At 43.0% G+C, this 23,690-nt stretch overlaps 1 long non-coding RNA gene across 1 annotated transcript; it reads left to right on the top strand.

Annotated features, from left to right (window-relative positions):
• Window positions 1–966: 966 nt before the first annotated feature.
• On the top strand, window positions 967–3,140 carry LOC109317963. The gene is made up of 4 exons (XR_002103154.1): window positions 967–978; window positions 1,440–1,443; window positions 1,548–1,550; window positions 3,011–3,140. It is a non-coding gene; the product is annotated as an uncharacterized LOC109317963 (long non-coding RNA).
• Window positions 3,141–23,690: the final 20,550 nt, after the last annotated feature.

Below are 23,690 nucleotides of genomic sequence, written 5' to 3'. Positions count from 1 at the left end.
AATACACTTGACAGGGCACATGGTCCTCAAGTCTCAGAAGGCACAGATCAGAACATGCAGCTGATAAGCAAGGGTAAAGGTGAATTTAAGGTACCTGTTGCATTTCCCTGATTCTGGACTTGACAAAAGGCTTAGCTTGGTCTTCCCTCCAGTACAAATTATAACCGTTGAAGCTTAAATGCAAGTGCTGTTTTCCTCATGCATTTAGTGGACATTCAGAGCAACCGAAACCTCGCTAGAATCCTAAGACCTATAATTTGGTCTTTGAACAACTTCATGAACAATAAAAGATTTTCAGTTCTTTGGCTGAAGTCTTTTTCCTCACAGATACATGATAGTGGTGTAGCCCTGATGGTCCAGGAATTTTGGAGAGGTAATGATTTCTTAGGGTGGTATCTTTTATTGGATCAGCTGTATGTCAGAAGGTCTCACATTCAAAAACACGTCCAACTATTCCACTTATGCCATTGGTCAAATATTCCTGGACCATCATGGGTTCAACATCACCCTAATACTACTGTAACATGGAATATATAAAAATCTGCTGCCTACAATGGCAAAGAAGAATGTCTTGCATTTGAAAGCTTGTCTAACTAGAAATAAATAAAAGGAGTAGGGACTTACTGTGTCCAGGGCTCTACAGTAATTGCCTATCTGCCTGCTTCCATCCTGTAGTAACTGAAAGCTAAACTGGAGCTTTCCGTACAATAGGGTAAGCCACCTCGGTTTAGCTTTCACTTACCACTGGCAAAGAATGTACACATGGGCACACAGCAGTAGTTTAGTAAAAAATGCCCATTCCCCTTTCCCTCACTGCAATGTGCTTGTTTGTCCATGCCCTAATCAATATCTGCTCTAATTTATATTGGTTTCCCACAGCCATTTATGAGCAGACCAGAATAGCCAGTGCTCTGAATCCTATGATCTGACCTCCTCTTTCCCTAGTTTTATTTCCATGTGCTGCTATGAAAGAGCTGTGTCAGGAATGAAGAAGACACAGTCATTGCATTGTCACTTAAATACGTCCAGAGCTTTGATCAGTTTCTTCTGATTCTGTCCTCTTGGTCATCCATACTTCCTCCTTGCCCCTTCCAATAAACTGGCTTCAAGTTTATGCCACCTTCACCCTCTGGATCTGTAGTAGCTATTTCTAGCTAATATATGCCCTTCAGGGGTGCTCATTCCTGTGACTTTCCTATATTTTGTTCTAGGACACCTTCTGAAAAGTAAAATTAGGCCTGTCCTATTGTTCATTGCCTAAGCTAACCTCAGGTTTTCCTCTGCAGAGCACAGCAGTAGTGGTGCCACACCAAACCAAATTTCTTGCAGTTACTCCCAACAGCTTACTAGGTCAAAAGGAAAAAACAGAGACAATCTGCAAGGCCTTGTTTGTAGAAGTTCAGATCTGGGTTGAATGACTCCCTTATAGCTCTCTGTAGTTTTGTAAACTAAGCCACTGGATAGTTCATGTTTTCAGAACGTAAATCAGGCTCCTATCTTGGATGCAACTGGTGCAGTAACAGCAGGGTCTGTTTAAATCAGTTCAGAAAGTGAAAACCAAATAATGAATGAGCACAGAAAATCAGGTTGGCAAAACTCCATCATGATGATTTGTTTTTAGGAATTGTTGTTGATTTACAGGTCTGAAGCCTTTGTTGGTGCTCTCTAGGTTTAAGGCAGAATATTTCAATAAAAATTATAGCTAAAAACAGTTCTGCTGATCCAGGAAATGTTCTGAGGGTGACAGTATGTGCTAGAGCTATGATAAACAGCATTATATTCCAGCCAGACCAGTTACATTTTACATAAATAAATAAATAAACATGTTATGGGATTTCCTAAAGTTTATCAACACTGTGAGCCAGATTCTCAACCCTGCTACATCTCCTTTGCTCTGCTCTTGTGATGCAAATGGGCTACAAAGCACGATTAACCAGATTTCTAAGGATTTCCCCATGTAAAAGGAACTTCAGGGTGAATTTCCCTATTAGCAAGAAAACATGGCGGAGTCATCACTATTTCTGAAATATCTCTGGCCAATGGAATACATGCTATTGAGCACAGGCAGCTGGATGCAACATGGGCTAGCCCTAGACTGTGCAAGGGTCAAAACTGATCTCCAGCCAGCCCCAGAATCAAGATTTTAATGAGGTATAAAACCATCTTTATCCCACTACCCTGTTCCTACACTAAGGCCAATCAGACAGACTATAAAATCCGATTATAATTGGCAACAGCTATCAGTTTATTTTTCTTACTGTTATTTTAGTATAGTAGCACTAGGGTCCCTAATCATGGACTGGGAACCCACTGTGTAGGATGCTGTGCAAACATAGGACAGAAGGACACTCCATGCTTTACCTCAGTGCCTCGCCCCTTCCAGCAAAGCAAAGTAAAGAGCCTGGGAGAAATAGATGTAGCAGCAATGGGAACACAGTCTTTAATAAATTGTTTTTTGGGGATTAGTATCATTTTTCTTAGGAATGAGAAAATCACTTCTGGATGTACTCCTAGTGTGCTTACAATCTGCTTTATTCTTGTAGCAATTTTTTAACATTGGAACATAGGACTGAAAAGGATCTTCTAGTTTAATCCCAGTCTAAAAGGGTCCATAAGAACATCCAATCCAGTTCCCAACCTACACATCAAATTTACCAACAAAGTTCATGGGGAAAAAACCCAGACCCTTTGCTGTTTTAAGATAAACCAGACACCCCCAGCATCCCAGCATGCTCTCTGGGCTGGGCAGGGCTCTCTACTCCACAGCAGAGCTCCTCCCCCCCAACTCTGCTCCCTGGCCAGAGCTCCGCCAGAGACTTGCAGGCACAGAGCGTCTGCCTGGCTTCTCCTTGCTAAGAAGGGATTATTCCCCACTGCCATCTGCCTTATGCAGATACCTCAGCATTAGCTAGCAAACCACATGCTGGCTACAGTCCATGCTGTGGGAGATGACAGGCAGACAGGCTTTTTGGAGCTAATCAACAGGTAGCTTTATGTCCTTCCTTGGAAGAAGAGCTCTGTTAGTTAATGGAGAGATGCTCTGTTTCCTTAATGGGTTGATAAGCGCTGAGTTAGGGGTGATCAGCATTCCCTGCTGGGCTGCTTAGGATGGAGGGAATAATCAAAGCATCCTGCCAGAGCCTGGCCATGACCCCCAGCCCCCAGCACAGCACTTTGGAAGGGAAGGGAGGGCTGCTCTAGCATTCCCCAGTTTCTAGCCTGAGCCACTGTAGGCATGTGCCTGCATTTCTGAGGCATCTGTCTGGTTACAAAACTGATTTAGCCCAGCCAGGTTAGACTAACCTGCAAAGATTTAACCAGTTCAGGCTCAGGCTTTTTGAATGTCTGTCCCTAGCCAAGTTGATCTACAGAAAACAACATAAAATAGTGAGGAAACAAAAGCAGTTTCTTAAGACTGCTCCCAAGGTTCTCTTGTGCGATTAAAAAAAACCAACAACACTTTAAAAGGCCTGAAAATTATAACAGAGGGTTCATTTAGCTTGTCAAATTAAAAGAGGCAATAACACAATAACAGGATATTTTTTCAGCCATGACTTGAATAAACAAAAAGAGGGAGTTCTTAAAATACCCAGAGGAAAGGATTAAATATTTTTTCAGAACTACCGGGAATGAAAAAATTTGGGACAGTAGGAAATGCAAGGACATGTCAAAATGGTTAATCTCCATTGCTGTTCTGAAAACTAATAAAAATATTACAACACTAGCATTTTAAAAATACTAGCAGCTATCAAATTACCCTTGATAACATGATTTGAATATAGTCTCCAAATACCTGAAGGGCGATTATAGAGAGGATGGAGATAGAAGCCTATTTGTAGCTTTAGGGAACAATGCTAGGAGCAATGGACTCAGGCAGTAGCAGGGGAAATTTAGGTTGGAAATTAGGGCTAGGTACAGTGAAAAAGCCTGAAGCTGAATCAATTCAGTCTCTGCAGGTTAGTCTAAAACGCACAGATTAAACTGAAACAGAAGCAAACAGACATTTAACTTTGCCTGCAGTAGTGGCTCAGGCCAGAAGCTAGGGAGTGCTAGGGCATAGCTCACTGGCTGTGTTCACTTCCTCTTCCTGCTGCCCCTGAGATCTTTGGGATCTTTAGTCCAGAATTACAGCAGCAGAACTCTGCAGGGTTGCTCCTCACTTCCTCTTCCTGCTTCCAGGTGCCTCTGGGATTTGTAGTCCACAGTTGCAGGCAGCTGTAAGTTTGTGGGGGGAAAAGGGTGTTTAGCCCCCCTCCCTGGCTCCAGACCCCAGCCAGGGTTTGCCTGGGCTGCATCCACAGCAGGGCTTACCCCCTCCCCCACACCTTGTCAACCAGCCCTCATGGCTCCAGCTAGAGGGCAGAGGGGTGGGGTCAGCCCTGCTCTCTGGAGCAGACAGCACAGCTCAGCCCAGGGTTGCAAAGCATGCTTGGGGACTCTGGTTTAACTTAAACCAGGAAGGGGTCTGGGACAAAAGTTTCATAAGCTGGTTTGACCCAAATCAGTTAAGTCTGATACTACATTCAACCACATTTATCTTAAACCAGTTTCAGCCATGTTGATACTAGTTTATGTGCATTAAGCTTCTGTTCTGTTACAGATTTAAATGGGTTTCTGATCACCACACCAGTTTACATATAACTTCTGTCCCTAGCCTAGAAGGAGCTTTGTAACAATGAGGGTCAAGTCTGCAAGAGGCTACCTAGATAAATTGTGGAATCTCAACTCTTGCAAGTTTTCAAGGGTTATATTAGATAGATACTTGCCTGGGATGGGTTAATCAGGGAAGATCCTGCCTTGAGGGGGGAAGGGGGGGAGGATGGACTACATTACCTTGTGAAGTCCTTTCAGCCATACTTTTCCTTTGATCCTCTTAGCAGCAAAGTTCTTGCCACAATGATACTCCTATTGAGATTGGATGAAATGACCCAAATTAGGAACAAGTATTGTTCTAATCATATGGGCATAAAGAGAAGAACAAATTAGAGACAACAGATGATTACACAGTAAAAGTGCTGTTCTCGAATAAAAACATTTTAACTTTAAGAATTAGCCTTATGAGACTTTAGAGAAACTTTCCACTTTAGTATTGTGATATATCAGTATTCTGGTACCTGTGTATTGTATGTCTGTTTTGATCATGCCAAAAGTGAGAAACAGAGTTGCTAAGTAAAATACATACAAATATGATCATTAACAGAATGATACCAATCTATGTGAGTGGTCCTAACTCATCAATATCATCTACTATTGTTGACTTCTGCCCACGTAATTCAAAGTGACTTTGGTTTGTCTACACTCCTCCCACATAGTGCCTGGCAATGCCATCATGAAGTACAAACCTTCTGCTTTCTCCTGATCCACATGTGCCAACTCCTAGAAATAAGACAACATAGCCACCTTCACATCAACCCTGAGCTTATGCCCATAAGCATAACCAAAGCACAGGGCCAAGGAGTGGCCCTGAGACAATGTTTTGGACCACTTTGAGGTGGCAACATCTTGCTTCTGGGATTTGGACATACCTAATGGAAAGAAGTCAAATGGACAGACTTCAGAAGTGTCAGGGCTCCTGTGTGCATAAAGGCAGCATAGAGGAACTATGAGTGCAGAGGGTCACACAGCACCGCCAAGTTGGAGAATAAGGGCCATGTGAGCCTTTAAGGTGTGAGTCTTCAAAGCCCCTTGCATTTGTGCTCAAATCCAAGAAAGTGTTAAAAAACAGACTTACAGTCCATTCAGCATTTTCTTGTGAAAGCTTTGATTGAAAATATTTTGGCTTTGAACATATTTGGTTTAGAAACTTTTTTTACTTTTGTTTTTTCCTTTTTTTCTTCCCTGCATATTTCCTCTCCTCCCATTAGTCCCCATTTCTATATTTTGTCAGCAAAAAATGGGGGGAAGGGAGGAAGAAGAAAAAGGTAAAGACAAAAGAAAAACAAAGGAGGAGGAAAGGAAATGATAAAACTAAAGGGTGAAGACATCACCAGCCCTCTATCCCCTAATTTTTTAATGTTCTGAGGGGTTTTTTTAAAAAACAGGAAACAATCTGAGGTAAAGAAAGGGACATTTAAAGAATGGTGATTTTTTTAAACTGTGAAATCAGTCTTCATAATGAAATTATCTTTAAAAAAAATTCAACTAGTTCTGCTCAATTTCTACCTCCATTCATGGTTCCTGATAATGCTTACGTATCCCCCTCCAGGGCAGCTGGTGCTGACCTCATTGATTCTTGTCATGTGTTTTGAAAGCCTCAAACAGCCAATGCTAAGAAATGCAAAATCTTATTGCTTCCTCTTATTCCAACCTCCTCCTCATCATCATCCCTCTGCAACTTCACCTGATTCATTATGCAGTAACTGTGAGAGATTTAGTAAATTGGAAGCAAACCATGAAGCAAATAATACTAGTTACCAAGGAAAAATGCCCCTCCTCTCCACTATATGATTTATTTTTTAACTTAATGCTGCTAAGGTACAATAAAGGAAAATCAGCATTGTAGTGTGTCATTTATCCATGGTGGAAATGATGTTGGCTACTGCAAGATATTTCTCTGCAAGTGTTTCACATTTTTCCAAGCGATGTAGGGCAAAGTTTTGTGTAATTTTCCAGTGACCTTGATTATGCAATTCTGTAAAACTGCAGCTCTAGACTACATCAAAGCCTCCACTACTTTTATCAGGTATTAGGCAGCAACTGAGAATCAAGGAACAGTCAGTGAATATATGGCTATATATGATGTGCTTTGCTCCAGTCCTTTATAAGGATGGCAGTAGATTTATATGAATCAAATAAATGATGATATATTGCAAAGGATCCTAGCCTATTTTGATTCTTAGTGGAAAGATAAATATAAAAAAGTGTCAGTTCAGCAAAGCATTTCAGTATATATTTAAGCTCCACCAAATTCAAAGAGAGAAACCCTGTTCCCTTTGAAGTTAATTGCAAAACTACTATTGAATTCAATGAGGCTGGGATTTCCCTTGAAGTGCTTAAGTACTATGATGAATCAGAGCTTTAATATACAAACGAGCTGCAAAAATCTTCCTTCTTCCAGAGTCCTCCATGAGATCAGCTTCTCTATAGTGGTAAACCTTTCAAGTTAGAATCAAGTATAGATTAGGGCACTCTTCCATTCTTATATATACAAATAGGCAGAGAAATCAATGGAAACTCCTACATAAGTATGTCCATATAATATCAAGCCCTGCTTCTCTCATCAGCTCAGTCAGTCCCGATAACATTTGAGATTGTTGACTCATTTTGATGTGATCTGCAGAAGGAACTAGAAATAACATTTTCCAAATAGTTTTTTTGCTATCAACTGATCTAGCTCAATAAAACTCCTGCCCTGTCTTGTTACTACTGTATGAAGTGGAACCACAGTTCCTGGTGACATTTTTTACTTAAATTATATAACAGGTTATCCAAAAATCACACCTACATTGCTGTTATATGTTATAATTCCTCAAAAGAATTCAAGTAACCTATTTTTAATATCACATATATTCCTGAATATGTGATGCTTATTTTATACCAGCAGTGCTAACACATTCCCCTCTTTTTTTGCCACCTTTTCCTCTTTTTCTGAAAACTAAGTTACACGCTTCCAACATAGTCTTGATATGGTTAGGCCAACAAGGATGGAAGAAAGATGTTCCATTAATAATGCTTTTCCTAGAGTGGCAGTAATAAGTTTCTTGCTAAGCTGGACAGGTATTTCCCAATCCTAGCTGGTCCTTCTTAAAGCATCTCCAAAAAGATAAGCTCTGGTCAATCCAGCCCCAGTTCTCTTGTCTCCATTTGTGATAGGTTTTATGATCTCGGACACAACAGATTGCTAGCCTGCAATGTTTGGAAATAGTAGATGATTAAACCCTCTGGCCAGGTGTAAATGCAACCTTTGTCTTCTCAATGCTGTGTGAGAATTACCTTCCTCTTCGAAGTCCCCAGCTGGCTTTGCCATATTCAGTATTATAAACATTCCCATCTTGTAATTGCAGCCACAATGACCTTCCACTTTCTTTCCAATCTATAAATGCAGCAATGAAATAAGTTTCACTGGACTTTCCTGAGTTACAGCAAAAATGCTGAGCAAGCTACTAAAAATTTGAAAGAATGCGGCCTGTGAGGTTCCCTCCTCCCCTCCCTGGGGGGATTTTGCACCAGGTAAATAATAAAAAATGTGTAATGATTGACTAGGCTTTTAAACCTGAACTGAAGGTAAGTTTGCATTGCTGACCCAGATAAATATTCTCACTGGCTCCCTTTTCTTTTTCCAGGATTGTCACACCACAAAGTCCCCCTAAGCCCAGTTTGCTCTTTAAAGGTTTGGGCAACACTCAAATGTGACCTTTAGAGCCATAAACAAATTCAACTGTTTCACAACCAATAGTAAGAAAAATTTTGAACAGCTAGGTATCCATTGAGTTTCCTCACAAAGGAGAAGATGCCACAGTACACCACAACTCAGAAAAAGCAGGAGACCAAGAAAGAGAGCATGCACAAATAACGGTGGTGTTCTGCAGACTTGTGAAACTGCTAGACCAGTGATTCTCAATGTTTTTCAACTCAAGGCACCCCTCCAAAAATGCCAGCTCTTAGCTTTTATTCATTTCTTGACTACGGGGAAAATAGAGCAATTTTTCTCTTGCAGAAAACCCAGAAAGATCACAACAGGTCAGACTGGATATTTGATGCAATGGATTTTTATTTGAAATCTCTAGGTTTATTTTGTGAATGATGTGCAGGTATTTGCGCACCTAACTGTGCTAATATTGCATAGTACCCTGTAGCACCCTTAAAAGCATCTCATGGCAACTTAGGATGCTATGGCACCCTGGATAAGAATTACTGTGCTATACAGAAGGGTATCCAAACTAATTGAGAGCAGCACACTATGCACTTTGAAAGAAACTGTCAGAAGACCTTTTATTTACTTTTTAAGGTAGAGTTCTCACCAACAGGCATATGCTGTAGCAAGATTTTTACTGAGCAAACAGCATGTAGTAATGGCACTCTGTGTATTTTCTCAGTGTGTAGGGCCTGGCTACTGTTCAAGGTGAAATTTAAAGGTAGCTAAATCAATTTCCATGCATCTTTATTGAAATAAAACCATTTTCCCCCTACGCTTTTTGTTTATTTGAACTTTGCCTGTGTATGGGCCCAGGCTCCTCACATACAAAAATCCACCTCTTTTCGGTCTTGTTGACATGTGTGAGGGGCAGGACTGTGTCACCTGCAATTGACTCTCCTAAATCGATCTTTGGATGAGGTGTAATTAAACTGAATCATGTCACTTTTATTCCAGAATGAAGTGTCCACAGAAGGTATTATACTGCCCAAGCTCTAGTGGTATAACTATGCCTCTCTAATTCTGCTGGTCAATTTCTCCAGTAATCAAGCACTTTGCAAGCAAGATGCTTATATCTCAATGCATACACATAATTGGAATATAAACAGCTTGGTTCAGATAAAGTTGCTCCTTCTCCTTAAAACACCAGTGAAGTGACCAGCTGGGGATTCCCCTGAAGTAGGGGAATGCCTTGGTGACAGAGTAATCCCCAGCTGCCATGATGGCCCCAGGGCCATTACAGGTGGCAGAGCATTAGAGCCCAAAAGAAAAATCATCTCGTCTCTTAAGATTCCCTCAGACCTTATTTGCACAGACTGGAGGATTGGTCCCATTGTCCCACTACCTCTATAGGCAGATCCTGGATTTTGTAAAGTGGGGTGCAGGAGCAGCAACTGGCACTCCAGGGCTGGTTGTACCGTCCCACTCCTAGCCACTCACCTTGACCAGGGCAGGAAGACCACACTATGAAAGCAGCAACCAGAGACTTTATAACCTCAAATCAGATAAGGATCTGTCCCTCCAGCTCTCTCCACCTCCCCTGCCCCTATTCCCCCTGTGCTCAGTAGCACCTCCCTTCCCCTATTCCCCTGCTGCTGACCCCAGGTGGTGGGGAGGAGCTCCAGTGTTGCTCCCCCCACCCCCAGCTACTCCCCACCAAGTGTTCCCTGCCAACCCAGGAACAGAGTCAGGGAGGGGAAACCCATCTGCCACTGTCCTCAGCTAAGCCTGTTTGCCAGTGCAGTGGGAGCAGGATAGGAGCAGCTCTGGAGCTTTGCCCAGCCCAATGGCAGCCAAGGACAGTGGCAACGGCAGGCAGAGGAGGGGGAGAATGGGACAGGAGAGGACAGCAGGTGTTGCTGAGCATGGAAAGGAAAGGGAAACATCTTTACCTGCCTCAGCAACTTAAAAAGTCCCCCAACTGCTACTCCTGCAGTGTGGTTTGAAAGGGAGGGGGAGGTGCAACTGTGCTACCACACCCCCTCTGGATCCAGCCCTGACCACCTCCAAAACATCTTAGCCACTCCAAGTTCTACAGTGACAGGACCTTCATCTCTGCTCATAACTATCAACCCTCTTGCATTACAAGGGAAAGCAGTGATTTTAAACCTACTTTCCCCTTCTCCATATAACACACCTTTTTCCATTTTGTAAATGTTCCTGCCAATTACAGGTGTGGATGAGAAGGGTTAACTACACACATACTTGCCCACTCAAACAGGCAACAGTACCTTTTGTGCATCCTAAAACTCACAGAGATGGCAATTTCAAAGTGCAACAAGTTACATGTAAAGTTTGGCTCATCTTACTGGGGAAATTTGGTCTCATTCATTTTGTTGTTGAACCTGCAAGTGCCATGTCAGATGTTCAGAAATACTTAAAGTTCAACTGCAGCAGATGTGTATTGTTTTGGTAAGAAAGGCACTATTTGCTTCTGGAGGCAGAGGTTGTCTTCTTGTTCTCTTTTTCTAACTCAAAAATCAGCCCTGTAATCTAAACATTAGGTGTATTTCTGTAAATCATCTGAGATCACATTTACAAAATTCAATTTGTTCAGCTATTTAAACTGCATTACCATGGTACATGAATACCTTAAAAATCTATAATGAAATATAGGGTTTAACATCTACTTTAACCTATATTTATACATCAATCAAATTTACCTTTACCCTGTATTAACTGCTACATTTTGACACTGTCATTCTCAACATGTAAATTACACCAGCTTATATCAACAGTGACAGACTGTGACATTTATTGCCATTTACATCAGCTCTGAACCAACACAAAGGTCCCATTGCATTTAGTAGCAATCAAAATAGAACCTGACATTTTTGTCAGGTTACAAAAAGAACGATTAAAAATGCAATCAAAACCAAGTATTTGAGAAGAGATGTAAACCTTCATGATTCTGGGCATGAGCCAGCCTCTAATTAGAGATGGTTAAGATGACAACTGTCTCTATTGGCACATTATTGTATTATCATTCCCTATATGGTTTTCTGCATCTTTCCTTGGGCAGCTGGTTCTACCTACAGTAAGAAACAGGATATGGGACTAGACCGGGGTGGGTGAAATACAGCCCATGGGCCAGATCTGGCACACCAGGTAACTAGATCCTCCTTGTGCCTGCCCCTGCAGTACTTGGCATGGAGCCAAGCCCTGCCCACTCATGCTGGGGCAACCTGCACCGGACTCCCCGCGACCAGTTTGCACAGCTTCCAATGTGGCTGCTGCCAGGTGCTTCTCTGCTCCCTCCACCTCCAGAGGGGGCTCCTGTATCTGCCACATCGTGCCACACTACTCCAAACAAGCAGGTAGGCAGCTTCAGCTGGGCAGCTCCTGCCCCAATGTGCAAGTCTCCAACTCCAGCTCCTGGCATTTTCCAGTGGAAGGCAGAGCTGAAGGTAGAGCTGAAGCAGAAGCTGAAGTCAGAGCCCTGTGCGCTGGGGCAGGAGCTGCCTAGCTGAAACTGCCCACCCAGCTACAAGGAACAGCACAGTGCACCAGGGGCCAGGAACAGGAACCTCTGTTGGAGGTGTGATGCATACAGCAACACCCAGTTGGCTGCAACTGCACTGGGAACAGCCTGCAGACCCTCCTGCACTGTACCATGCTGCTCCGAACAGATGGGTGGGCAGCTTGAGCCAGGCAACACTTGCCCCAGGATGCAGGGCTCTGGCTTTAGCTTCCAACCACCTTCCTGGCAGGGGCAGAGACAGAGACAGGGGCAGGTGCAGGTGCCACTGCAGGAGGCAGGGGTAGAAAATGGCACCCAGCCAAGCCGGGCCAGGCCGTAGGCAGGAGCATGGCACAAACTGCCCCAGCACAAGCCGGGGGTGCTCAGCCCCATGCAGAGCAATGTGGACCACACCACCCAGGCAAGTTCTGCTGCATGTCGCCCCCCCCAAGACATAAGTAACAATTTTATGACTGTGTGCATGCATGGACGTACATATATATACCACATATGTAAGGATTTGCAAATAACTGATTTTAGGTTTCTGGATAATCCGTCCAGGAAAAAAAAACTAAAGAACAAGTTTAAGTTAAATGAAACATTTTGTTTTAAAGTGCTTGTTCTCTGGTTTAAAAAAGAGCTTAATTTATTGTACTGAGATGTCATTTTGAAATGAAAAGACAAACAAGCACTTCAGTTAAAAAAGGGTAACACAAAATGTATAGGTTTTTTTGGTTTTTTCCAGCTGAAACTGAATTTGAAGCTACTTACACATAGGTTGGGTTGATCCAAAACTACATTTTTATACTGAATAAACTTTTTGTCTGAAAAAAATAACTCCAGTGTTATGGAACTATAGGCAATCTTTACAAGTGAAATACTACAAACCTAAAAGTTAAAAAATCCTATCCTCCAGCTGATGCAGCTCTGAAGGCAAAACTACCTGGGTGCAGAGGTCTTCTGCTGTTTTAGCTAATGTTATTTGGGAAGATGGTGTAATGATCCCAACAGAAGTCCATCTGCTGCCATACACTATGTCTCTACTATAGAGCTTTGCCAGGTACAGACATTAAACTTTTACCGGTATAAGTGATTGGTAAGTGGTGTAGACCCGTAACAGAACAGAAGTTTGGCACACAGAAACTGGTTTAAAAATAGCAGAACCCAGTCTAAGTTCCCCCCCACCCTACAACCAAGGGCGAATGTATGTTCTATTCGTTACAGATTTAAGTTGTGCCGCTTACAGAAAACCACCTAACTTAGACTGATTCTGCCTTGTACCTACACTGTAAATGCAGGCAAAACTATGGCAGGAACAGCCCCATAATATATACTCTTCACCCAACACTACAAGGCCCACATTATACCTACCACCTTTATGGCCAGATACAACTGATCAGAATTCCTGTCAGTGTTTACCACTGCTATATATGCCTAACTTACACTGTCTGTCCCTTCCAAAAAACAGCTCCAAAGAAAAGAATACAGAACATAATCATGGTCTCAACCCATGAAGATTACTTCGATTTGGCCCCCAAGCTGGCCTAGGTATGACCATTTTGCATAGCCAAAAACCCCCTAAAACAAACAAGTTAAACCAAACAAGGAAAGAAAATCAAATCAAAGGCAGATTTTGCACTCAAATTTTCCACTCTTGTCTCTGGCCCAAGGAATATTTCATTATTTAATGCAAAAGGGAACAGCTTTAGCAAAAGGAATCAAGAGAACCACACCATCCACAAACCAAAATACCCACTAGTTTGGTGATTAGGCAATGTGACTAGAAGTCCTTTCAGGCAAAGGAGTCATTTGAATCTGGTTACTCACATCCTGGGTGAGCATTCTAGCCACTGAACTATCATATAAAAGGGTATGGAGGTTATATGCAGGGTATCAGTAAGTGCACTCTAAGAACATATTTTGGATTCAGCCCCATAGACCAGAAACACGTAGTCTGTGCTTCTGACAGAGCATAAGCTAGGAGTCTTAAGTACACTGTGCATGTTCAGAGCCAGATTTTAAGGCATCCAGGGAATTCCATGGGTGGAAACCTAGACATGTATGGACTTCTGGTGCCTCCAAGATAAGGCAGTAGTTAAGTGGGAGTTTTGAGGCTCATATTTCAATTGGTCTCTTATTTCTTTGGTTATTGTTTTGTTCTTTGGGTACTCCATAACAGGGGTTGAAAATCAGGGGTTGAGCCAGATGACTGTTGCCCCAGCACGCAGGGCTCTGGCTTCAGCTCCCAACCACCTTCCTGACAGGGGCAGGGGCAGGGGCAGGAGCCACCACTGGAGGTGGTGGGTAGAAAACAGCACCCAGCAGAGCCAGGCCAGTACCTCTGGGGTACTTGGGAAGGCCCCAGGGGATACACAGCAGTGGCATGGAGAACCAGGGGACACTTCTGGTTTTACCGCCGAGCGTGGGGGACTCCCCACCACACTTGTTGATCAGTTGCTGGGGACCACCCCACCCCGGCCAGGAGACTCCCTGCTTCTCAACTGGCCGCTGGTGGTACACCAACCAAAAAAAGTTGAAAAACCCTGCTCTATAAGATTTTGCTGCTGCCTGTTATATCAAAAAGAGTGCCTAAAATCTTTCAGGGTAACTTAACGCTGCTGCTAGTAAGGAGCTGTGAAATATAACCTGGCACAGGAGTTCAGAGGACAGAAGTATCCTAAGTTATTCCAAACAGGATGCTGAGAGTGGGAGGGGGTGGAGTAGGAGGTAAAGTGATTTATTATCTCTGGATTTGTATGTAGAATGATGTTCAGGGAAGAAATGGCACCAACTGGGGATGTCCTACCTAATCCTACTAGTCACAATTCAATCCATTTTCCCCTGATTATTCTACTGTATGTAACAGACATTCTCATCACTATGACTTGGCCTCAGAAGTTGTTTCATTCACCTGCTATTACCTCCCGACACTTTATCCTGTTTTTTTGGAAATTACTGCCAAGATATGCTTTTTCCATCATTCATTTCTTTTCTAGGGTGGAGTTTCTTCCCTGATCACCCTTCCCGCAGAAAGAAACACACACACGCATGCACGCACACACACACACACACCATTTAGAAAGTGTTTACTTATGTGGGGGCAATAGTTTAAAAAGTAAATGAAATAGAGGGCATAGCCTAGAATGGCTTAGCAACACAAACAGTGCCAGAGGGTAAAGGACTGGTGCCTGTTCCTTCCCAGCCCAGAATTGTTTTAATTTTGAGGGATAGCATTTTAATAGCACAGCTCATGATTAGTCACTATTGACAGACCTAGAGGCCAATGGACTCTCTTTATCTGGCCTGGGAGAAAAAAATGAAGTGCCTGCAGCCACATATACAATCTGCCTCCACATGATTTATCAGACAGCCGAGCAGTTAGGATCAGTTGTAACAGTTCATATATTAGAGGCAGCAGTGAGCAGGACTACAACCTAAATTCAACTTTTAATATGAAAACGAAGAAGGGTAACAACAAACTCAGCAGACCCGGAAAGCCAAACAAGGACAACTGGAAGGCCATTTGTCAAAAAACTGAAAGGCTCAAAGGAAAGAACATGTAGACGATGAAGGCACAGGTACTTCCCCTGGTGCTCGTGTTTAGTGGATGACTGGATCAGTTACTCAGGGCAGGCACTTGCCCAAGAAAAAAATTTCCAATGGCAAAAACAAGGTGTCCAGGTCATTTTCAGGGGGAAAAAACATTTAAATGGATTTGTTTATAGCACCTTTCACAGGCCAGGGATCCAAGAATGCTTTGCAAAGCAAGTGAGTAAGTTTCTTGTACAGTGACAAAGCACTGATTAGTGGTTTCCACACAGAAAAAGCAAACAGGAACTTTTAGTCTAGATTGTTTTACATTAAGGAAAAAAGAAAGAGCAAATATATCTACAGGATAGAGGAAGCAATTTCCTTTTCACTCTGTAAAATCCAGCAGCCCAGTTCCCCAGTGGACACGCTGACATCTTAGCTGGGTACAGACATTACACTTTTACTGATATAAGTGATCAGAAACCCATCTATACACAGAACAGAAGTTCACCGCACACAGACTGGTTTAAAAATGGCAGAACCAGTCTAAGATTTGCTGCTCCTCTTGTCCCACCGCAAAGGGTGAATGCATGTTCTGTTTGCTACTGACCTAAACTACACTGCTTACAGAAAACCGCACAACTTAGATTGATTCCACCTTGGGCTTCTTGAATGTTTATACCTATCCCTTGTGTTTTGGTTAAATTTTATCAATATAACTAAGCATTTAGAGCCCAATATACTTCAGCTGGTTCAACCCCCTTATGTAGAGATCCTTCTTTTACTGTAAGAATGTTTTCTGCCCCTCCAGATATCATCCTCCATACACTGGTTTAAAAATAAAATTGGTTTAAAAACAATTAAGTTAAAGCTGGTTAAAACTTTAAATCTCTTTGATACAGACTCCTATCATGTTAGTTTGCACTCCTCATTTACAAAGCCAAGTTTAAAATAATACTAAGATCATCCACTTGAGAAACTGTGTAAGTTTCATGAAATCAGTTTACTAGTGGAAACCATGTGTTGAACTGAACTAAACTAAATCATTATAAAAACTGGTCTACACAAGGAAGTTAATTTGGAGTAGGGTGGTGTGTGAACATAAATACTAGCTATTACATCTTGTAGGCATACTCACTCTGTAGTAGGAATATATTATTCCAAATTAGTTGATTTTACTTCCAAAATGAATCAAGCTAATTAGGAGTACAGCACCTTTTTTTAGCTGAAGAACATCCACACAAAGTTAATCAGGAATAGTTATTCCCAAATCACTCCCTGCCTAGAAAAGCTCGCAAAGAATCTCCACATGAATATATAGGAATTTGCACTGATTTAACTAAATTAAGACATGAACAGATGTAACATTTAAACCTGCACAACTGGCATTATGCTGATGTAAGAAAGTAGAAAACAGATGATGCAAACTCATAAACTAGAGAAAATTCACTTAATCTGGTTCAGAACTACCCCTGAAAAAACAGAGGTAAAACTCCACTGCTGCGACTTGCATTTCTGTTCCCAGTGTCATTTACATTGATGTACAAGCTGATGTCAGCTACCCCAGGGCTGCTCATGCCCTTAGCTTTTAAACTGATTTAGCTAAATCAGTACAATTTTCTCCCATAATCAAGACCTTCCTTAGGATATGACCAGGCAAACCAAGTGCTACAAGGTAAAAATGGGCAAGGTTTTACAATGTGTCAACTGCATTTCCTATGCACTGCTCTTACTGCACAGTAAATGAAAGCTAACCACAGAGGTAAGCTACCCCAGTTCAGCTTTCACAAAATTTGCTAAGTCTCCCACCCTTTTGTTCTACAGTAAGCTGCTGGTCTACCCATACCCTTCCATTAATAAGAGAAGTATACAAATACTAGAATCATATCTACATAAACACATATCTTATGTGTACTGTTCTCGTTTTCACTTAATGAACCTAATGCCCACTAACCCTGTTGACACTTGGACCTATACTCCTGGGAACAGAAACAGACCATACATAGCCTTGGACAGGCTCTGTTCTCCTTGAGCAGCAGACTGCTGCATGGGCTTTTGAAGAGAACAACTGAGGCAAACTCATAGCAATAATTTAAAAACTACCTATAATTACAACCTGTTTTGCCATATTCAACATCATATGAGGTACTTTAAACCAGTGGTCTCCAAACTTTTTTGATCATGCACCCCTATCAGTAAAAAATTTTTGAGCGCGCACTCCCAATATATGTATATTTATTGGGGGCACCACTGAGAGTGCCACTGTCAACCCCCCCGCATTATGGAACTCCCACTCTTCCCTCAGGGTACCTCACGTACCATACGTGACATGTGACTGTCTGACATATGGACCGAGTGAGGGTGCCAGTGTCAATCCGTATATTAAATATTAGTAAAGCTTAATTTCTTTCTTATTTTTTTAGACAAAAAATAAATATAAATAGAAGTTCTAATATTTTCTTCCTGCACCCCAATGGATCGTCTTGCACACACCCCACTTTGGAGACCACTGCTTTAAACAACAGAGCTAACCTATCTCTGCCTGTCAAAAGAGCTTATGGTTTGAAGCCCAATTCTTTCAAGATCTATACAGAAGGAAAGACAGGGCAGCATCTTAAAGACTAACTCATTCAAAAAGGCATAAACTGTCATAGATAACAACCTTCTTAATCATGGCAGCACAGCATCTGATGAAGCAGGCCCTTGCCTATGAAAGCTTATGCCTTTCTGAATTAAAGTGCCACCCTGCCTTTTGCCTGACTTCAGACTCACATGGCTAACTACCACTCTCAAGATCTATTATGTGAACAGCTTAATGTATATGAAAAGTGCAACTGAATTCACTCAGTGAAATGGCTGTAGTTTTGGAAGGCCCAAACAGAAGTATCTCTCGTATGGTTACAAGAACAATAAAAAGTTGGGGAATATTAAAAAAAACAAAGCTTATACTAAGAAGATTGGACAGTTACATGGATAGCATTGCAAACAACTTGATGGTGTTTATGATTTTTTTTTCTTTTGGTTCATAGTCATACACTATGGAACATCATAAGCTATTGTTCAATTCCTTAGTTTTTAGGAAGGATTTTTACATTATTCTTCATTTTTTGTTGGGGGCATCCAATCCAGTGATTTTATGATACCAAAAGAAGCTTGCTGTCCATTTTTCCAGTAAAGAAAGCTTTTACAAAGATTAGTACTATAAAAATTATATCCACAAGTCATACTTTGCTCCTACTTAGACCAACGGTAAAACTCCCAACCCAGCAGGAAACACAGACTCAGTTGTGTTCCTAAGCTGCACCTGTAAGTGACGTACGCAAAGAGGTATGCAATAATGGCATGCAAAAAAGATACCAGATTAAAACCATTAAACAATTATTTTCTCATATTTAGCTAGGGTGATAAATGTATTAGCACTGAATGTAATGTAAACAGTGCACTAATGTCATTTTACAAACCCATTGAACAGGACAATTTTCAAGCAGAGGCAGAAATTTACAATCCTATTCTTACTTCCTCTGACCCACCACAATACTCTGTACCTAATACCTAAGCTGCAGCTACATTTCCAAAAGAAAATTTTAGAGTTCCATAAAAACTTCAGTCAAGCCAATTCCTGCTTTTTGATCACTTGCCTAAATTCTACAGAAGACTCCCTTTCTGCTTTCATAAATAGTTTACACTTCTGGCAGCGAACAAGTATTCAAGTACTCCTAAAACCACTGGCTGCCTGAATGCATGGTCCTAGCAACTATGGACCAGACCCAAATCATTCTTACAGGCAATCTCCCACTTAGGCATTGCAGTGCCTAAAAATTGGGAATTTTTCCCTAGGAAAACAATTCCAGTAGGTGAAGTTCGGTGCCAGGCCGCCCCATAGAATAAATTAGAGAGTGAGGTGCCTCCAAGGGGCAATCTAGGGGCCTAGGCATTATGCTAGCCAGTAAGGCTAAGTACAGACATTTCAAAAGCCTGAACTGATTCGCTCTTTGCAGGCTAGTCTAACCTGTGTAGATTGAACCAATTTGCAAGTCTGCCTGGAGGGGAAAGGGGAAAGCAGCTCTTGCCTAGTTTGTCCCTGAGGTGGGGTGGGAGGCATGACCAGACACTGGCCAGGGCAGCACCTCAGGTGAAGCAAGGCAGGGAGGTGGATTAATTTCCCATCTCCCCTTTCAGGCATGGACCACAGCCAGGGTCTGCCCAGCTTTCTGCCCCACTGGCCCCCGAGTGGCTACCAGAGGGAAAGCTGGGCAGACCCCAGTTGGGGTTCTTGTTCCCATGCCTGAGAGGAGAGGCATTTAATCCCCCTTCCTGTCCCCCCTCCACTTTGCCTGAGGTGCTGGCCCAGTTGGCTCTGGCCATGCCTCCCACTGTGCAAGTGGTCAGCGGGGGGGAGAAAGCTGGACAAACCCTGGCTGGCATCCCCAAGCCTGAGAAGGGGGACGGGGAGTTTAATCCCCCTTCCTGCCCCCATTTTGTCTGAGGTGTTGCTCAGGCCAGCCCTGGCCACCCCCCTCCCCACCCCATTGCACAAGTGGCCAGATGGGTGGAAAGCTGGGCAGACCCTGGCTGGGGTCCCCGTGCCCATGCCTGAGAGGGAAGACAGAGGTGTTTAATACCCCTCCCTGCCCCCCTTCACCCGAGGCACTACCTGGGCTGACTTTGGCCACATCCCCGCAACACAAGTGGCCAGCGGGGTAGAAAGCCAAGCAGGCCCTGGTTTGTCCTAAATTAGTTATGTGTGGTACTACATTCAACCGGGTTTATCTTAAACCAGTTTCAACCATTTTGAAAGCCAGTTTATGTGCACCAAACATCTGTTCCGTTACAGGTTTACACCAGTTTCTGATCTCTTAAACCGGTTTATGTGTAACGTCTATCCCTAGCCTAGGACACCCTAAGCACAGAGGTGAGTCTGAACTTCGCCTGCTCCAGTGTTTAGGTCATTCCAGAGGTAAGCAGAAGACACGGGCTTGAATGCCACCCCCCCAGCCTGAGAAAAGGCTAGAACCCTGGTCTTGCACTGCCTGCACAAGGGCTCTAACCACTAGGCTTCTAAGCAAAAGGCTGAGCACTACCCACCACTATGCAGCTATGAAATCTTGAGTGAGAAAATAACCGAGTCTGATGCATTTTTATGCTGAATTTAGTGCTGTTGGCGTGTGTTAGACATCCTCTTCAAATGCCTAAGAGACTGGAGATTTAGAGGGAACTTATGCAGTTCTCCAGTTCCGATCTGGACTGCAGTGAAGCATAAGGGGCTACTAGATATATACCTGCTTGAACTGGATCAAAGCCTAAGTGGAAGTACCTAGGACTCTTTTCAGGCCTGACTGGAGGTACTAATGCACTGAGACACCTGAGCACTATTGTAGCTGTTGGAGCAACGTCAGTCTGGATTACTATCTATGACTTAGGCACCTACTCCTACAGACGTGCTGGAAATCATGGGCAACTGGTGCCTCCCAAGTCTGGGGGGGGCACCAGATTGCCAATGGGGGGGTTCCCCCAGCGGCTGATAGCCAACCAGGGGGGCAGGGGCCTCCCAGAAGCCGATCGCCAAGCCCGAAACCACCAGCAGCAAAACCAGAAATGCACTTCTGCTGGCACTTCCAGTTTCGCAGCTGGCATTTCTGCGGGGTGCACGGCCAATCATCAGGGGTGTATGTGTATCTATGGCACCCCCTACGCATCACCAATACTGGAAATCAAGCACATTGGAGCAGACTTGATTAATTTGAGTCTGCTAGAGCACGGGAATTGACGCACTCTGGCAGTCTTCCACATCGCATGTATCAGCATCCCCCATACTGAAAAAATGGCAGGGAGGTGCTTTAAAATAAAACAAGTTCAATGAGCTTTAGTTCAAAGTGCCCCAACACCATTTTTTCAGCACAGGGACATGGATGCACGTGATGCACAGGCGCTTTTAACTAGCACAGCTCGCTTATTGAAGTGCCTGGCACTGCATCCCAGAGCCCATATAAAAATGTCCCTAAATTCCGCCTATATTCCATTTAGGTGCCATGTTGCTCTTGATCAATCTGGCCCTGGGTGACTTTTGGTAGCAAAAGATGATGTTCCTCAGCTGTTGGAGAAGTAGACAACTGTGGTGTTATTTTGGCACATTATTGTTGCTGTTTCACCAGCACAATCACCTGGATAATTTCAAAACCTTTGTTATATATCACCTACAGATTTTCCTTCTCCATTTCTTTGGAGAAATATAACTTGCACTTGCATGTTATCCTTCTGGTTTGAAATTTCCTTGTCCATAACCAAATTTCTTCCCCTCCTTGGTCACCCTTATTCAGAGGCTTTCCTGTCTGACTGAGACAGCTGCTTTTCTTTTATGAGACTTGTCTTCACACAGCTGCACAGGCCTTTCCAAAGTCTGCTCAGTCTCCAAGGTTTTCTTCTGGCTCTCCACCTGGCTTGTGTCAGTAGGTTAATCTGATCACACAAAGCAGGCAGGTTCCACAAGAACTGTTCTGGCACCTATTTGAAAGCCCAGCCTTCTCTTCCCCAATCTTTTTTTTCCAGCACTAGACTTACATAGTGCTACAGCAAATTAAAGAACCACTTAGGAGGGATCTGATTTCCTTAATGTCTCCCTGAACTTCCTCCAGGAGGCACCCGCTACAGAATCCCCTTCTCACAAGATTCCTGATGATCCTTGTTCCTCTGTTCCCAGTGAGGCTATCATTCGTCTCACTTCCTCCATCTTCTATGTGAAAATGAAAACCATACTCGTTGCAATTTCAGTCCCCTGCACTTTAGGTGCTCAGGGAACAATCTAAGCGAGAGGAGGCTTTGTGCTTTAGGTGCTAGGACATCAGCTTGTAATTCCACAGGCTTGGAGACTATTGTTTCTAGCTATGCTGTTGCCTTATCTTGGGCTCCTGTTTCCCCACCCCTAAAAGAGAGATGATGATTTTAGCCATCTGGAGCATAGTAAGTGCAACTGCACTCTTTACAGTGACTCTAATTGCCTTGGGATAAAGGAGGGGAAGATGTAAGATGATTTAAGGATATTGTACTGTTAGAAACAGAAATGTGCCTAGAAATCATAGCATGCTAGTAATTAGGGATGGAAAGTAGCTATTAAATCACCCTGTCCCCTAGAGAATTCCACCTGTCCTTACACCCAATTATAGTTAAAGAAAATAAGGGAGGAGGAATTATTCATTTATTGGAGAATGCACTTGACCTGTTTTGTAAGGTTCATAATGACCTTATTGTGCATCTTTTATAACACTGTGGCTGCTCCACAGCTCAGCCCTGGATGAGCCAAACACTATGTTCAGTGAGCTGTGAGCTAAAGAGTTTCACATGAATGAGCGGAAGTGGGGGTCTTCCCTGGTGGCTAGGAAGAGTTGTCTCACATAACCTCAGAGTTGTAATAAACTCTGCAACAACTACATCTCCCAAACCACAGGGGAAGAGCCAACAAACTAGGTAATCAGCAATAATTCTTAGCATGCATACTCCTGTTAGGAATTTACATACTAACTAATATATTTTAGATTATATCATCAGCTCTACAGCTGGAACAGACCACATGGCCCAACTTTCTAGCCATTATGTGGTTATGTGATGAGGAGTGGGTAAAGCTGGACAGGGAACCAGGATGAGGAGAACTGAGAGAAGCTGCAATGGAGAAAGACAGCAAGGAGACTGAGGAGTGTGACTGAAACACTGTTTACCAGAACAGGGTTGGAATGGGGGCAGAGTCCAAACATAGATATCTGGGGTGAAACCAGAAGGTTCAAGATCTGAAAGCTGCTCCTGCTGATGAGAGAAACAGGATCTACCACTTTTGTCAAAGTTGCTCCATTTTTTCCAGCTCATGAGGTTGGGATTTGGGTTTGCATATCAGCTGGAACAATAGTGTTGTCTCCAGCAACATAGAGATAGGGCTTGTGGGCTGGTAGACTGGACTCTTGAGTATTGTTTCTAACTCTGCTTCTAACCTGTTATGTTGACTATGGGTGAGTTACCTTTACAGTGGGCGCATCTCCACATTCATTAATGTACAGTAGTTACTGTGCATTTAGCTTAGTACTTGCACTGTGCAGTAGCACTGGCACAGGCTTTTTATGATGCTTACTGAGCAATAGCTTAATAACACTGCACAATAGCATATTAGCACAGTTTTCAATCAGCACCCTACTGCACACTGTTACTATATCCTGACTTCAAAAAAGCTTTTGATCTGGTATCCCATGATCACCTCTTGGCCAAACTGGCCAGTTGCGGCCTTGGCTCCACCACAATCCCCTGGCTGGGAAATTGGCTTCGTGGTCGGACCCAGAGGGTTGTGATTGATGGCAGTCGCTCATC

The sequence above is a fragment of the Crocodylus porosus genome, unplaced genomic scaffold (genome assembly GCF_001723895.1).
Source record: "Crocodylus porosus isolate Cpor-Errol unplaced genomic scaffold, CroPor_comp1, whole genome shotgun sequence".
In the NCBI taxonomy this organism is placed as follows: domain Eukaryota; kingdom Metazoa; phylum Chordata; order Crocodylia; family Crocodylidae; genus Crocodylus; species Crocodylus porosus.
Note: the sequence above shows the minus strand (reverse complement) of the source record. Positions and strands in the feature narration are given on the sequence as shown.